General features: G+C 43.0%; 1 protein-coding gene across 1 annotated transcript in view; it reads left to right on the top strand.

Moving 5' to 3' along the window:
• Positions 1 to 1,424: 1,424 nt before the first annotated feature.
• Positions 1,425 to 16,867, top strand: part of pdcl (phosducin-like) — a 49,862-nt gene continuing 34,419 nt past the window's right edge. Inside the window, exon 1 of the mRNA XM_060935695.1 lies at positions 1,425 to 1,512. The gene's annotated coding sequence lies outside the window, so the exon portion shown is untranslated. The remainder of the gene's footprint in view (positions 1,513 to 16,867) is intronic.

The raw sequence follows: 16,867 nt of genomic DNA, 5'->3' as shown, positions 1-16,867 counted from the left end.
TTATTTATTAGTTTGGTCCTGTGTTTCCTTTCCTTCGCAACATAACGTCTTTTCTTCTCGCTTTCCATTACTGTAGTCGGTCTTTCACATTTCATTCGCACACTCGTCTGCCATTTTTCTCTCCTATTTCAAATACATACATCCCATTTCATGGACCATACATCCCACACTGCCTTGTGCGAATGGGGAAAACCCACCAAGTGATGCATGATGTAGTATCTTGAATTGTGTCATGTTGAAGCAGGAAAAAATAGTGGAGAATTTAGGGAAACATGGCCCTCATCTCATCATCTCTAGCCACTTTATCCTGTTCTACAGGGTCGCAGGCAAGCTGGAGCCTATCCCAGCTGACTACGGGCGAAAGGCGGGGTACACCCTGGACAAGTCACCAGGTCATCACAGGGCTGACACATAGACACAGACAACCATTCACACTCACATTCACACCTACGGTCAATTTAGAGTCACCAGTTAACCTAACCTGCATGTCTTTGGACTGTGGGGGAAACCAGAGTACCCGGAGGAAACCTACGCGGACACGGGGAGAACATGCAAACTCTGCACAGAAAGGCCCTTGCCGGCCACGGGGCTCGAACCCAGACCTTCTTGCTGTGAGGCAACAGCGCTAACCACTACACCACCGTGCCGCCCGTCACATGGCCCTAAATTCATTAATTGTTCTATTTTAAAAAAACCTAATAAAATTGTAAGTCTGTGATTTGAATTCAGTAGCTTTCAGTTCATTAAACAACAATAATTCGGTGTCAGGGAAAATTATTTTTATGACCTACACTTGAAAAACCTGAAAGTCAGCATAGCTTTAACCCATCTGGAGCAATGAGCACACACACACCCATACCCAGAGCAGTGGGCAGGTATGCTGCAGTGCCCAGGGAACAGGTGGGGGTCAGGTGCCTTGTTCAAGGGCACTTCAGCCATGATACAGAGGAAGGGGAAAGTGATGTTCATTCACTCAACTCCCCTCACATTTTTCCTGCCTGTCCCAGGAATCGAACCCACGACCCTTTGGGCCGAACGCTGCTTTTCTAAGCTTGTGGAAGATGAAGAGATCCAGTTTGCACATGTGTAGTTTCTTGTCGAAAATGGTGATCATACATGTGAAACACTGGCTTATAATATTTACAAAAGATTTCTGTTACAAAATAAAATTTGACTTAATTTGTTTCAGTGCTCAAAATCTGTTTGTCCTAAGAAGAGCTTTTTAATCACATAGAGGTTTTTTTTTAGCACATAATCTTCCGATTCATTAAGCATACATCTATTCAAATATAAAGACAAGAAAGTCAAAATGATTAAAATTGGAGGCTACAACAAACAAAATGCGCGTACCAATGAAGTCGTGTTTTGATTGGTTAACGTCGATGTCATTCATCGACTCTGCTGTTTGATTGGTGGGTTTAATGCTGACGCCGGAAGTTGACATATAGCATCATCAGAGAAGGTCGTGGAAATATCAACGTTTGCGATTTGTTTCAGAAAGAGATTGTTTCGGTAAGATTGATGTGTTTTTGTTTATTTTTATCACGTCGGGAGCGGTATTTCACTTACTCCAACCGACGAACTGTATATTAGCTTTAATCCTTCGATGTTGCTTGTTAGCTTGTTAGCTAAGTAAGCTGAGGCTCGTCTCTGAGCTTCCAGCTTGACCAGCAGTAGCTTTAAACATAAAATAGTATGTTGTTTTGTTAATTATTTAAGAAAATAAACAAGTGATAGCCAGATAAATGGAGTCTCTTTTCTAGTCTTCCTAAAACTGTTTCATTTTCATTTATTTATTTATTTATTTAAATCTTGCTAGTTGAAGTTCTTAGCTCGGCGCTATCAGGCTGTATTCCAAATCACATCATGCGTCCTTTATAGGCTCACTACTTTAAGGGGTGAAGTAATAGGCTTCTACAGTGTATTCAGTGTACTATGTGTCCGAGCCGTTTGGGATACAGCCGCTGCTGTTTTGTTAGGTTGCTTTGAAGCTTTGCATCGACATGAAACAGCAATAAACACCAGATTTCTTTAAAACTTTATTCAGAAAAAGTGACACACACACTCTCTGCTAGTTAAAATAAACTTTAATACTGGTTAAGAAAATTGAGTTGTTATTATTAACACTACTTCTTAGTTGTTGATGTTTAAAGGAGAAGTTGAGTTACTCGACTACTATGGTGATTCACAAAATGACAAGCACGATGGTGTTGATGTTAACATGAAATTAGAAGTTTTGGAAGCTGGTCTGTTTCTACAGATGAGGTTATGAGAGAGCTGGACAGATTAAAGGCCTAAAGTGCTGCTCTGGTAGCGATGAATTCCCAGTGATGGCACCCACGATCATCAGGGAGTTGAAAGGCATTGTGGGAAACTGAAAATAGACCAACATGTCAATGAAAGAAGTTAATTCAAAATTGAATGAGGAAAAAAAAATCTTTTGCACTATTAACGATCAGGAATTGATGGTAAATGCTCATACACAATTGAGTCAGGGTGGGTTTGACCTTTAATCCTGCAAAGCTGGAAGTTAAGATGAATGTTGTAAGGAAAACCTGTATGTTTTTATATAATATATAATTACACGGGGCGGCACGGTGGTGTAGTGGTTAGCGCTGTCGCCTCACAACAAGAAGGTCCGGGTTCGAGCCCAGTGGCCGGCGAGGGTCTTTCTGTGTGGAGTTTGCATGTTCTCCCCGTGTCCGCGTGGGTTTCCTCCGGGTGCTCCGGTTTCCTAGCCTGGGCCCGCCCATCCTAAGCGTGATGCAACACGAGGGCCTCTTGCGAGCTTAGTCTGGCCAGGCAAGCTATCTCCAGCTCTTCCAAGCTCCCGAAAAATCGGGAACCAATCAACTTTGAGCATCTCCAACGGCCCTGGGTAGAGGTGTGTTCAAGGCAGTGACGTAGTAGAACTGCGACCGGAAGCCATAGATTGTTTACAGACTCTATGCCGGAAGCACTTCATTCACATCACGAACATGGTGCAGCGGCAAGCCTTTAACACAGCGGTAGATGCTGTATTGAAAGCATTCAACGGGAAGTTCTCATTGAAAACGGAGCAAAGAGCAGCCCTGGAGGTATTTATTGAAAGGAAGGACGCTTTCGCCTTGCTCCCGACCGGCTTCGGTAAGAGTTTAATCTACCAGTTAGCCCCGTCGCGTCACCTACGTCAGAGGAAAGAGTGATGTGATTGGTTTAAGCTTCGTCACAGCCTTTTCTGGCTTCGACGAGTAGCAAACTGAGGCATTTCAGGGAGGCGGGTCAACCACGGGCTCTGGGAAACGGTTGGGCTTAATATCTTGGCCAGACCAATAGAGATCTTGCAGTCACGTGACCGGAAAGTACACAACCGCCATCTTGTCGGTCAAAAACACTGCTGAATACTGCTGCACTCGTGTACAGAATGGATCAATTTCAACCGACGGACTACACGGCTAATTTTTTAATGAACAGATAACTAGATATATGTCTAAAATAAACGATCTACAGATTTGTGACCCTTATGGCTTTCCGGACGGCATTTTCACGACCGGAATTTGAACTGCCAGCGGAATACCCGGACGTGTATGATTACCTCATCAACTTTCCCTCGCTGTTCAGTGGTGAAGCACTGCGTGCTTATAAATCTCTGGACAGTTATCTTTACAGAAATTCAGGATTTGTCAGCGACTCAGATGTGGCATCTTGTAAACAAGAAAATGATCCTCACTGGATGGGTAAGTCACTTAAGTATTGAGTATAGCACTGACCAGCCGATTATAGAATAAGGTAATTCCAAATTGTTCGTGTTGTTTACATGGATCTGGCATTGGAGAGGTAGAGGCTTGGCAGTGGAGATTTGAGTGGCTGTTTTCTGAGCTTAGTCAACAGGCCGGCTCTGCCTGTAGCCTCGCTTTTGCTTCCGCTCCCGGCGCTGCCTCCTTCGCTTTGCTTCCGATAACAATCCACGGAGACCCCGCTGGTCTCGCAATCTGGTCTCGTCCGGAATGATGATTTTTTTTTTTCTCGTCCGGAATGTTGTGCATGCGATGGAAATCGCTACAAACCGTCACTTTCTGCTGGAAACCAATGTCCAGTAAGTCCATACGGTTGTAGTGGATATTGAAGTCCGGTACAGACGAACAACACGCAAAAATACACACAAAAAACATAAAAACCGTGCACAGGTAGGGAGAGCTTGTAGCCACAGCCGTTGTAATAGAATTGTATATAGTAGGGTTTTCCAGAAGAAAAGGTAGAAGTAAAAGCAGAAGTAGAACCAGAAGTAGAAGGCGGAATATGGCGTTTGGCCTACAAAATGGCGCCTGTCACAATCTGGATCGGCTGTGACGTCACATGCAAGATCTCTATAGCTCGTAGAGCTTTGAAGTCGCGTTAGCCAGACTACCGGTTTCCCCCACAGTCCAAAGACATGCAGGTTAGGTTAACTGGTGACTCTAAATTGACCGTAGGTGTGAGTGTGAATGGTTGTCTGTGTCAACTAGGGCTGCACGATATCAGAAAAATATGCGATATTCGATAACATGACTGAATATCTCGATATCGATATGTATCACGATAATTAAATATATACTGTTTTTCTTACCTCTACTCGCTGTTCTGCCCTGTATCTAGCATTTAAAAAAACAACACCCAATGCATCGCTTCCATTCCAACATTATTTTTTATTGGAAAAACATGGCTACACCTGCAATGGTGTCCATCAATCATCTTTAAATCTCTTAATTTTTGTGAGCGCAGCAGAAAATGTCTTAAGTTGAAGTAAACAAACAACTGAAAACTACATTACATTAACATAAAGCATTCAAAATGGCAATTTCAGCGGCTCCCGGGAGATGAAGGTGAGCGACAAAGATTCACTGTAAACTCAAACACAATCTGTTAATAACACATGCGGGTGAGAGAGCAGTGGTGTGTGTGTGAGAGAGAGAGTGAGAGAGCGCGGTTTTATGTTTTTATGCTGCTGTACATCAGTGTTTGTCCCAGTGAGCCGCCCCACCACTGTTTTACAGGTACATGTCTTGCAAAGTACCTGAGTTTGCAGTACGTCATCCCTCCTGAATCCAAAGTACTTCCAAATAGCAGACGTGCATTTTTTTTTTTTTTTGGAAACCAGTTCCTCCTCATACAAGTTTGTCTCACCACACTTGCTACCGCTCCCACCTTCCGCCATCACCACGAGGCTTTTACTTGTTTTGCAATAGGGGGCGGAGTTATCCCGTGGCGCTTGTTGACATTCAAATGTGATTGGACGGCACAGAAAAATGTGCCTTTTATCGAAATTTAAGTAATTTTTGTGGTATGTGTATCGCAAACTATGATATCGCGATATCGATACTTTTTCGATATATTGTGCAGCCCTAGTGTCAACCCTGTGATGACCTGGCGACTTGTCCAGGGTGTACCCCGCCTTTCGCCCGTAGTCAGCTGGGATAGGCTCCAGCTTGCCTGCAACCCTGTAGAACAGGATAAAGCGGCTAGAGATAATGAGATATAATTACACGCACACATTACACAGTGGCGTGAAGATATGAAGTTTATATTCGAGTGGTGAATGTATAGATCACGAGTGAGCAAAGTGAATGAGTGATGCATTTTTCAACACAAAAAGATAAACTTCATGCCACCATGTAAATTTCTTTATATTATATGGACACATCCACAAAAAATACAAGTTAATCAAAAGGATTTTAATTTTGAACCGGTTCACCATTTTGACAACGCACCTCCAGTCAGCGGGAAAGCACTGGGAGTGAAATATCGGAAATTATTATACCTTCAGGCCACTTTTTCCATGGAATAAAAACATGTATTATATTCCCTTCTAGTGGGTTTATTGATAGCATGCAATATTCTCATCATATCGCTTATCCTCCATGTATTACGCCACTCTCCCTGATGGAGAATGAACGTGCAATATTGTTACAATATTGCACATTGTCAAGACAACATGACATCACATGTCAGAGCTCATGCGAAGATCCAATGACAAAACTTTTCTGCTGCGCCTGCGCGCCATCATTTCTTTGTCAGCCGGGAGAGAGAGAAGACGAGACTAATCCAGTGCTTGGTTTAAGCACTAAATAAATAAACGAACGAACGAAAACTGAAACTAAAGACACGCTGAACACCTGAAAGGCTACCAAGACTTCATTATATATTCTTCACGCATATTTACAAAAGAAAAACATAGCAACGGACATTGAAAAACTGGAAAAGAGACACGTTGGAGACGTGAAACTTCTGCGCTAGCAAGTGACTGTGACAGTTTGTACACAAACATGGCCGGCAGGTCCGCTTCTTTAAAAGCGGAAGATTTAAAGAGAGAGACTCGCTGAACACCCAAAAGGCTACCAAAACTTCACTGGGTATTCTTCACGCATATTTACAAGAGAAAAACAGACCAATGGACATCGAAAAACTGGAAAAGAGCGCAGTAGTGGAAATATTGTCAAAGTTCTACTTGGAGGTGAGGAAAAATGACGGAGACTTTTACAAGAGGGCTTCACTCGTGGACTTCACTCAACAAAGTCCTTCTGTTTTGAACAACAATTAACTACGACCAAAAGTAACTTTGAACTTGAACTGTCAACCTGGATACAGCTTGTGTATAAGTTGGGTGGTTGTTCAGGATTTTTGGACTTGTACCGTTTTTATTGTTAGAACGTTGACTTTTTACATGTACGTTGGATTGACAATAAATTACATTCAATATTGGTAAATTACCCCCCTGTTCTTAACTTTTTGTAAAATCTGTAATTGTTCCCTCAAATGTGTATGAATAATAATAATAATAATAGCTGGCTTTTTTTGTGTGTGGTATCTTGGATATATTCCATTCAGCTACTCGTCTTCGACTTGTTCAATATCATGCTAGCTGAATGGAATATATCTGTTAGACCACGAAAAAAGCCAGCCAGTATTATTTAATTATTATATATACGGGCCACTTTTTCCATGGAATAAAAATGTTTTCTATTCCCTTCTAGTTGGTTTATTGATGGCATGCAATATTATCATATCACTTATTGTATTGTTACAATATTGCATGTTGTCAAGACAACGTGACATCACACATCGGAGCTCATGCGAAGATCCAATGACAACTTTTCTGCTGCACATGCGCAGAAACATTTCTTTGTCTGCTGGGAAAGAGAAGACAAAGCTAATCCAGTGCTACTGCTAGGATTAAGCACTAAATAAATAAACTGAAACTAAAGACGCGCTGAACACCCAAAGGCTACCAAAACTTCATTAGAGATTCTTCACACACATTTACACGAGAAAAACATACCAACGGACATCGAAAAACTGGAAGAGAGACACATCAGAGATGTAAAACTTCTGCCCTAGCGAGTGACTGACAGTTTGTAAACAAACATGGCCACCAGGTTTGCTTTGTTAAAACCAGAAGGTTTTGAGAGGGTTTTGGCTGCCGGGTCTCTCTGTTGTGTGTAGTTGTCGATGTTGATTTTAAAACTAAGTAAATTCAGTGTTTCCCACAGAAATTTTGGAGACTATGGGGGGGGCGTGGTGCGGCGCGCGTGTCTGGTTGAATTGCAGGGGTGCGCGGGGGTTGTTTAGCCTACTAATACTACTAAACTAAGACTAACAAAGAACAAATTCGTTGGTATTGGTTCTGCACCTTGTATTTTCTTTTAGCATGTTGCTACAGAGGGCAGTCCTACAAGAAGAACATATTACAGGTAGCAACCAAACCAAAAATCCTACAATACTTCACACCCTGAACTCCTACAAAACAAGGACTTCTAGTTCTGCTGTATGTCAAAAGTGACCCTGACTCGAACTCAGGTGGATAAGGCGCTATACCATAAATCCGGGGACCCGGGTTCGATTCCGGCCCGAGGTCATTTCCCGATCCCTCCCCGTCTCTCTTTCCCGCTCATTTCCTGTCTCTACACTGTCCTATCCAATAAAGGTGCAAAAAGCCCCCCCAAAAAAATCTTAGAGCGCCAAGCACGTTGCTTTTGCTAAAGGCCGCGAGCATCAGCCTCAAATATCCGACTTCAGCGCTGCCACCGCTAATGGTCGTGGAGAAGAGGATAGATCTGCGAGATGTAAGAGGATATTGTGTGTGTGTGTGTGTGAGAGAGAGAGAGAATATATTCTATAGAGATCTTGCAGTCACGTGACTGGAAAGTACACAGCCACCATCTTGTCGGTAAAAAACACAGCTGAATACTGCTGCACTCGTGTACAAAATGGATCAATTTCAACCGACGGACTACACGGCTCATTTTTCTAATGAACAGATAACTAGATATATGTCTAAAATAAACGATCTACAGATTATGCCGCTTTTCCACTACCAATGCGGCTGAGTCGGGCTGAGCCGTGCCGTGCTGAGTCGGGCTGAGCGGGGCTGTTGGAGTTGCATTTCGACTACAAACGCGCTGAACCGTGCTGGCTGGAAGTGGGTGGACACATTGGGTGGAGTTAGCGAAAGTGGGTGGACATCAGGTGATGTCGTTAAGCAGCGCAAACAGTGACATCAGTGAGCTTTTAAGCGGTAGTCTCACGACCTGAATAGTAAACAATAAACATGGAGGACATGGAGTCGTTCGTGTTGCTGGTCTTGGTGCTGTGGCTTGTTGTCACCGACAACGCGGACAGATACTGGCAAGAGCGTATAGATGAGGTGAGGCGCATAAGGCTTCAGAAATTCTCGTAATTCGTAATTCTTCCGGGTTTGCGGTGTTTACAGATCCCAGCGTGCTCGCGGGGCGTGTGTGGGCATGTGAGGACACTCCTCCTCACCAATCAGTGCACAGGGGAGTGTCTGCTCATGCCCCCAACCTCACTTGGCTCGCTTCAGCCCCACTCCAAAACGGTGCGAGTTTTAGGGGCTAAGCAGGGCTGAAGCGAGCTGAGTCGTGCTGGTTTTTGGTAGTCGAAACGCGAGCTGTGTCGGGCTGAAGCGAGCTGAAGTGAGCTGAAAAAGGGTAGTGGAAAAGGGCCATTAGTGACCCTTATGGCTTACCGGACGTAGTTTTCACGACCGTGTCAGTGGATATTGAACTGCCAGAGGTGGAATACCCAGTATAATTACCTCATTAACTTTCCCTCGCTGTTCAGTGGTGAAGCACTGCGTGCTTATAAATCTCTGGACAGTTATCTTTACAGAAATTCAGGATTTGTCAGCCGCCCTCAGATGTGGCATCTTGTAAACAAGAAAATAATCCTCACTGGACGGGTAAGTCACTTAAGTATTGATACTAGATATATCAGTAGTATCTAGTATAGCACTGACCAGCCGATTATAGAATAGAATAAGGTAATTCCAGCTGTAATTCCAAATTGTCCGTCTTGTTTACCATGGATCTGGTGTTGGAGAGGTAGATGCTTAGCAGTGGAGGTTTGAGTGGCTGTTTTCTGAGCTTAGTCAACAGGCCGGCTCTGCAGCCTCGCTTTTGCTTCCTCTCCCGACGCCTTCGCCTGCCAGACCCGATAACAATCCACGGAGACCCCGCTGGTCTCGCTATCTCGTCCGGAATGTTGTGCATGCGATGGAAATCGCTACAAACCGTCATTTTCTGTTGGAAACCAATGTCCAGTAAGTCCATACGGTTGTAGTGGATATTGAAGTCCGGTACAGACGAACAACACGCAAAAATACACACAAAAAACGTGCACAGGTCGGGAGAGCTTGTAGCCACAGCTGTTGTAGTAGAATTGTATATAGTAGGGTTTTGCAGAAGTAGAACCAGAATGAGGTAGAAGGCGGAAATATGGCGGTTGACCGACAAGATGGTGTCTGTTGCAATCTGGATCGGCTGTGACGTCACATGCAAGATCTCTATTGCGTGCATGTGAGAGAATAGTATTGTGTGTGGGTATCGTTCCAAGTGTTTTAAGAAGTGCAAGTGAGCATACCTTTCAAGTGAGTGAGCCGAAGTTTCAGGTGTATGTGCATTCACATTGTTTAACTGTTGTTTTCTGCATTGTTGTTTGACCAAAGATGGAATTGAACAATTCTGCTTACAATGTGCCTCCCCAAGCAGAGAAGAAAATAATTTAAAAAACTGTTGCATTGGATTCTGTGTGTGACTTCATTCACATTTTCACGTTGTTACATTGGATTCAAATGTTGTGACTGCATTCTGATTGTCACATAGTTATAAGTTTATCCGATCCTTATATTGTGTTCTGAGTGTGTGAATGCCTGTCAAGGAAAAGAAATGAAGTACTTCTATTAGAATAGTGTTATCTGGTGAATGTTTACAAGAACAATAAGTTACATTAAATTATATAGTTTTTTTTTTTCAAAAGAGTACGTTTTTGCATGACTTTAGATTTGGTCTTAATTTTTTTTTGGAACACGGTATGAAAAAGTCTTAAGTCTTAAATTTAACTTGGACAAACCTGTAGACACCCTGAGAATGGTTAAGGGCTTCTGAAAATACTTATGGTGCGTTCATGTGCTATGGGAATTATGGTAAATACCAAACGCCGACATGGAAAGCACACATGAACGCCTCTTGTGGTATTTTCCACTGGGCAACTCGTAGAAAATTTTGATACACGAGTTGCCGAGATGAGATGAACTTTAACCTTTTCAACATGGCGGCGAGCGGTACAAGACTAGCTTATGAACCAAGAAAGAAGTGGTTTTCACCTACGGAAAGCTGACTCTCACCTTTTAAACAGTCATGTTATGTGTATTATATTATTATAATATGTATATTATATCCTAATACAAAATATTCTGTGGCTGTCCAAAGAACGCCAACAATGATCTAGATACTGGCTACTCTCATTGTGGCTACAGCCAAATTTCCAAAAACTGCGTGGCATTCAATGTGTTAAGAAAATCTCTACTTGTCATGATCAGGAAATATTCAGCATTATTTACCTTTTGACTTCTGATAACTCATATTCCTGCTGCAGCTGATGAACAAGGCAATCTATAATTGTTTTAGCCAAATAACAGGCCTGATTCTGAATCTGGTCCACCATCTTTAATTTGTCAACAACAACAAAAGCATGTGAACACAACACACTGGTAAATACCACTTCCCAACTGGAAAATATCATCTTCCCATAGCACATGAACGCAGCATTATTCCAGAATGTGTAATCCTCTGCCTGATTGAGAAAACCAGAGTGTGTGTGTTTTTCCACAGTAACATCCGTATCGGTGTTATGGGTTAAATGTTTTGAGAAAGACCTCTTTGTTGTGAGAAAGCAAAGCGTGAGTGAAAGTGTTGTGTATTTTTGGGCAGGCAGTGTGCGCCTCGGACAGCACCGGCGTACATACATGAAGCTTCTTTAATAAAATCAACCTCCCGCTCTCATTAAGTCCTAGTGCCTGCTTGTAATTTTTTATTGAAAGGGAAACAGAAAATTTACTTTGCAATCGAACAATGCACAGACTTCAGACATCTTGACCTGCTCTTTTCTTTTCATATTCAAATTCACACTCATCTACACACGCATGCTTATTATTCATTGGTGGTTTTACGTCACCTTTACCAGGTAGACCGCCTCAAAAATTTTTATATATAATAAAAAAATGAATTGTACAGATTCTGATGTTTTTGAATTTATAATACAGAACTGTTGGTGTCACCATCTCACTCTCACAATCTGATACTAAGCATTCCACTGGGATTGATACTTATGCTGCTTTGGTATCAAATTGGATTTGATCGGAGACAGGATGTGAAACTCCAAGCGTCATGCCTGTGACAGCTCGTAGAAAGTAGGAACGCATCAAAAGTATAGGCCGCCTTTACGCAGAGCTTTGATAGCAGTGTTGTAGAAAAATGAGAGCAGTACGTTCTTAACCAAAAAAGGAATTCATATTTTTATAATAAGTAAATAGACTAGTAAGGTGATTTGCTTGCAAATTCTTCTCTATGTTGTCATCATTTGTAAATGAACAGCAGACCTAATCCAGGTTCTGAGCAAAGTTGGTTACATGTTGATCGGAGGCTACTAAAACAAATCGTCTTCTACTGTAGCAGATTCTTCAAGTGTTTTTCTTCAAATATCCATCGCCTCAAGAATGGAAATTGTATGTTATGGAAGGTTGACATGGTGTAGTGGTTAGCACTGTCGCTTCACAGCAAGAAGGTTCTGCATTCGAGTCCAGCGGCCGACGAGGGCCTTTCTGTGTGGAGTTAGCGTGTTCTCCCCGCGTCTGTGTGGGTTTCTTCTGGGTGCTCCGGTTTCCCTCAGGTCAAGTTTACATTAGACCGTATCTGTCTCGTTTTCTTCGCGGATGCACTGTCCGTTTACATTAAACCGCCTGGAAACGCTGGGAAACGGGAATCCGCCAGGGTCCACGTATTCAATCCAGATCGTGTCTGGTCCGGTGCTGTGTAAACATTGAGATACGCGGATACGCTGTGCTGAGCTCTAGCTGGCATCGTCATTGGACAACGTCACTGTGACATCCACCTTCCTGATTCGCTGGCGTTGGTCATGTGACGCGACTGCTGAAAAATGGCGCGGACTTCCGCCTTGTATCACCTTTCATTAAAGAGTATAAAAGTATGAAAATACTGATGCAAATACTGCCCATTGTGTAGTTATGATTGTCTTTAGGCTTGCCATCCTTCCACTTGCAAGTGGTAAGGCCCAATCCCAATTCTAATTTCTACCCCTCCCCCTTCCCCTTGGCCCTTCCCCTTGAAACTGAGCTACAAGGGATAGGGCTTGAAATTCAACCCTTACGTATTGGGATAGCCCTTCAACGATCGCATACGTCATCGCGTACCTCCGTCAGCGTTTACGTTAGCAAAACGCGACCAAATGCGTCATTGGCTGCGACCAGCCGCTACAGTCAGAGCCAGAACCAGAAATCTCTGCTGGCAGGGTGTGATTTGTTAACTAACACCACTGAATGGGATATCTTTGGCGCTTCGTGCACCACATCCGACAGAATGAGGTGTCAGAACACTCATGTAAACAATAAAAGTGAGAATAACAGAACAAAACGTACGCAGTCAAGCAACCGAAAACAATACTCACTCCCAAAGCTTTTTAGCAGCAGCTTGGATTTCAGAAATCGCTGCTCATTCTCAGCTCGAAAGCGAATCAAGCGGCGTGTTTCCTCTGGATAACAACTTAAAACACGTAAATAATGGAGAAAATACATTTATGACAATCTTTCGCCGCGGGAACCGCCATCTTTCTGAAATCCGCATGAAATCTCGCTGAAATCCGCATGGCATTGTGGGAAATCACTCAAACCTCTTCGTTCGGAGTCAGCTCCAGGAAAATCTCCGTTTGGAGGGGTACAGAAGCCCTACCCCTTCACGTGAACGCGCAAAATGGAGGGGAAGGGCCAAGGGGTTGGGCCAAGGGGTGAAATGGGATTCGGCCATAAGTCATGTGCGCTGGGATCTCACACACACACACACAGCGGCTCAGTCCCGAATCGTGGCTTGTTCACTTCACTCGCGCGCTCTGTGAGCTGCGCAGGGCCGGAGTGCGCACCCTCCAGAGGGCACTCGCTGTTCAGGGCGGAGTGATTTGGAGCGCAGGATGCCTGCGGAGCCGAGCGTATCCGTGTATTGGTGTTGCTGTGTGCACGCAAATCGTGTATTGGTGTTGCTGTGTGCACGCTAATCGTTTTAAAAACGTTGATCTGATGATCCGCTGATACGGTCTAATGTAAACATGGGCTCACAATCCAAAGACATGCAGGTTAGGCTAATTGGTGGCTCTTAATTGACCGTAGGTGTGAATGTGAGTCTGTGTGTCAGCCCTGCGATGACTTGGCGACTTGTCCAGGGTGTACCCCGCCTCTCGCCCATAGTCAGCTGGGATAGGCTCCAGCTTGCCTGCGACCCTGTAGGATAGGATAAAGCGGCTACAGATAATGGATGGAAGGTTGAGGTTTACACACCGACTTAAAACATTCACCTCCCCCTTCTTTGAGTCTTTCATAAAGTCACAAGTAAAATTATTCCTCTACTTGCAGTGATTATTAAAGTCTGGTCTCTAAGGGTCTGTGATGACATCCATCTCTCATCCTATCTCTCTATCTCTCTCACACACACACACACACACACACACACACACAAAATAAAAATAAAAATATATATATATATATATATATATATATATATATATATATATATATATATATATATATATATATATATATATAAAAACTCATCCTACAGTCAAGCCGGAAAGTCTGCACACCCTTTTCACCTTCTTCACATTTTGTTACGTTACAGACTTATTCCATAGCTGCCAACTACTACGAATAAATCGTATTTATTACGATTTGTCGTTTTGATTACGAAAATACGAATTTACTACAATAAAATACGATTTTGCCAATTTTCATGGGTCATTTTCAAAGTCTATCACCGGTGGGATTCGTATTTGAACCCGCTCTGACCAATCAGCGCAACAGTGACTGTGACGTAGTCAGAGCGACAGAAAGCAGTGGGGGAGGGTAAACCATAGACATATAAACATAGACGTCGCATTCTGCGTAGAATCATACGTCATCCTCGCCGCCATATTGACTGGGTTTAACTTTTTTTTTTTTTTACTTTGTATTCGTTTTTTTTTTTTTTTAATTGGAAGTTTCAAAGGTTTACAGAGCATTAAGGCAAATGTATGTCTTTTTTACAGAACCTTGTAGGAACATAGCGCACACAGTACACACATCAAGAAATTATAATTGACTGGGTTTAACTGTACCAACAGGTTTACCGTCCAAACGAGATCACATGGGATTACCTTTCACAGGTGAGACTGGAAAAATACTTTTCATTACTGTTCCTTCAGTTTCCCAGCTCGTCTCCACCGGGTAGGCGTATAGTTATAAGCAGTGAGAATTAGATAATACAGTGCCACACTATGATGAGCGTTTTTGAACGTATGATGAATGTTTTTAACCTTTCTGAATGTGAAGGAATCAGTGATGTATTTTGTTTGGGTATGACGTGAGAACCTGGCCGAACTCAGTTTGGCGCTCATTCAGCTCACTTTGTGGCCTCAGGTTTTGGTAGCTTGCTACGGTATGCTGACTGATTAGCTTACCTGAGCTATCTATCGCGTAACTGTCGCTAGTTTGCAGTGTACAGGGTATTTCGCACACTATTTATAACCATCACATTAAAATTTACATATGTTGTTTTGATGCCTGTTTGTTTCCCAAATATATACGTGTGTGTCTTAATGGGTGAATAAAAGGCATCGAGTTAAATATTATTGTAGAAAGGGGCTTTATGAAGTTCAGTCCATTTACTTGCATTGGTTTACGGGGAAGATTTGCGACATCCAATATGGCGGACACTCTGACATATCCCAGCAACAGGGCCACCAGCTCAATGCGGCGTCTGTTTATATGTCTATGGGGTAAACAAACAGCATGTGGAGAGGGACACCACTGGAGCGTCGAGTGTTTTGGTGAAGATTCAGCGATCATGGAATGAGCGGAGAGCCTCTTCCTGCTCATGTTTCAACGAAAACTCCAAGTCTAATTCTTCTAAAACTGATTCCAAAGCGGAGCCAAACAAGCGCTGTTCACTAGCGCTTTCTCCAGCGTCGCGCAGCTTTGTCGTCACTCCTGCAAAAGCCCGCCCAAAGAATCCAAACAAAAACCTTGCGTTGTGATTGGCGGGCACGATTTGATGCCCGGGGTGTGTTGTTGATTCTGTTCTGTTTGATTTGTAGTCATGTGAAGAAGCAAGTTGAAATTGACACTTTTTTGAGCTGTTTCACTTTGTGCCAAGCATGTTTTGAGGCATTTTTATGTTTGGTGTTGATTACAAGAGGTTCCTTTTATGTTTGATCTGTGCCAAATTGCTTTGATGATATGTATTCTAGTTCCAGGTAAATTTGTTTCCATTGTTGAAAAGAACTTTGCAAATTAATGTAAGATGATAGTTTAGTTTGTAGAATAAATTTTGTCAAACTATTTTGTTTTAGTGTGATTTTTCAGGGTAGTTTTGCTAGAAAGCTTTGGCGGCGGGGGGGCTTCGCCCCCCGACCCCCCCACCGAGACTCAGTACCCAACCTTGTATTACTATTTACAACTTCAGAATGTTGGCAGCTATGTTATTCTACAATAGATTGAGTTCATTTTTTTGTCACAAAATTCGACACAAGTAGGCCTAGCCCATAATGACAAAGAGAAAGCAGGTTTTTAGACATTTGTGCTAATTTATTAAAAATCAAAATGTAAAATATCATATGTACACAAGTGTGTACACCCTTTGATATGACACCCAAAAGTGAGCTGAGGTGCCTTTTGTTTCCACTGATACTGCTTGAGATGTTTTTTACAACTTAATTGGAGTCCACCTGTGGTAAATTCAATTGATTGGACATGACTGGGGATTGCCGACGCCTGCCTATATAAGGTCCCACAGTTGACAGTGCATGTCAGAGCAAACGCCAAGCCATGGGGTCAAAGGAATTATCTGCAGACCTCAGAAACAGGATTGTGTCAAGGCCTAGATCTGGAGAAGGGTACAGAAAAATTGCTGCAGCTTTACAGGTCCCGAAGAGCACAGTGGCCACCATCATTTGTAAACAGAAGAAATTTGTAACCACCAAGAATCTTTCTAGACCTGGCCACCCGGCCAAACCGAGCGATTGGGGAAGACGGGCCTTGGCCAGGGAGGTGAGCAGGAACCCGAGGTCAATTTGACAGAGCTCCAGCGTATCCTTGTGAAGATGGGAGAACCTTTCAGAAGATCAACCATCCAGGTAGCACTCCACAAATCAGGGCTTTATGGTAGAGTGGCCAGATGGAAGCCACTCCTTCGTAAAAGGCACATGACCGCCCACTTGGAGTTTGCCAAAAGGCACCTAGAAGACTCTCAAACCATGAGAAACAAGATTCTCTGGTCTGATGAAACCAAAATTGAAC

Source organism: Neoarius graeffei, chromosome 12, assembly GCF_027579695.1.
Source record: "Neoarius graeffei isolate fNeoGra1 chromosome 12, fNeoGra1.pri, whole genome shotgun sequence".
Taxonomy (NCBI): Eukaryota; Metazoa; Chordata; class Actinopteri; order Siluriformes; family Ariidae; genus Neoarius; species Neoarius graeffei.
The sequence above is the reverse complement of the archived record's forward strand: the minus strand, read 5'-3'. Positions and strand labels throughout refer to the sequence as shown.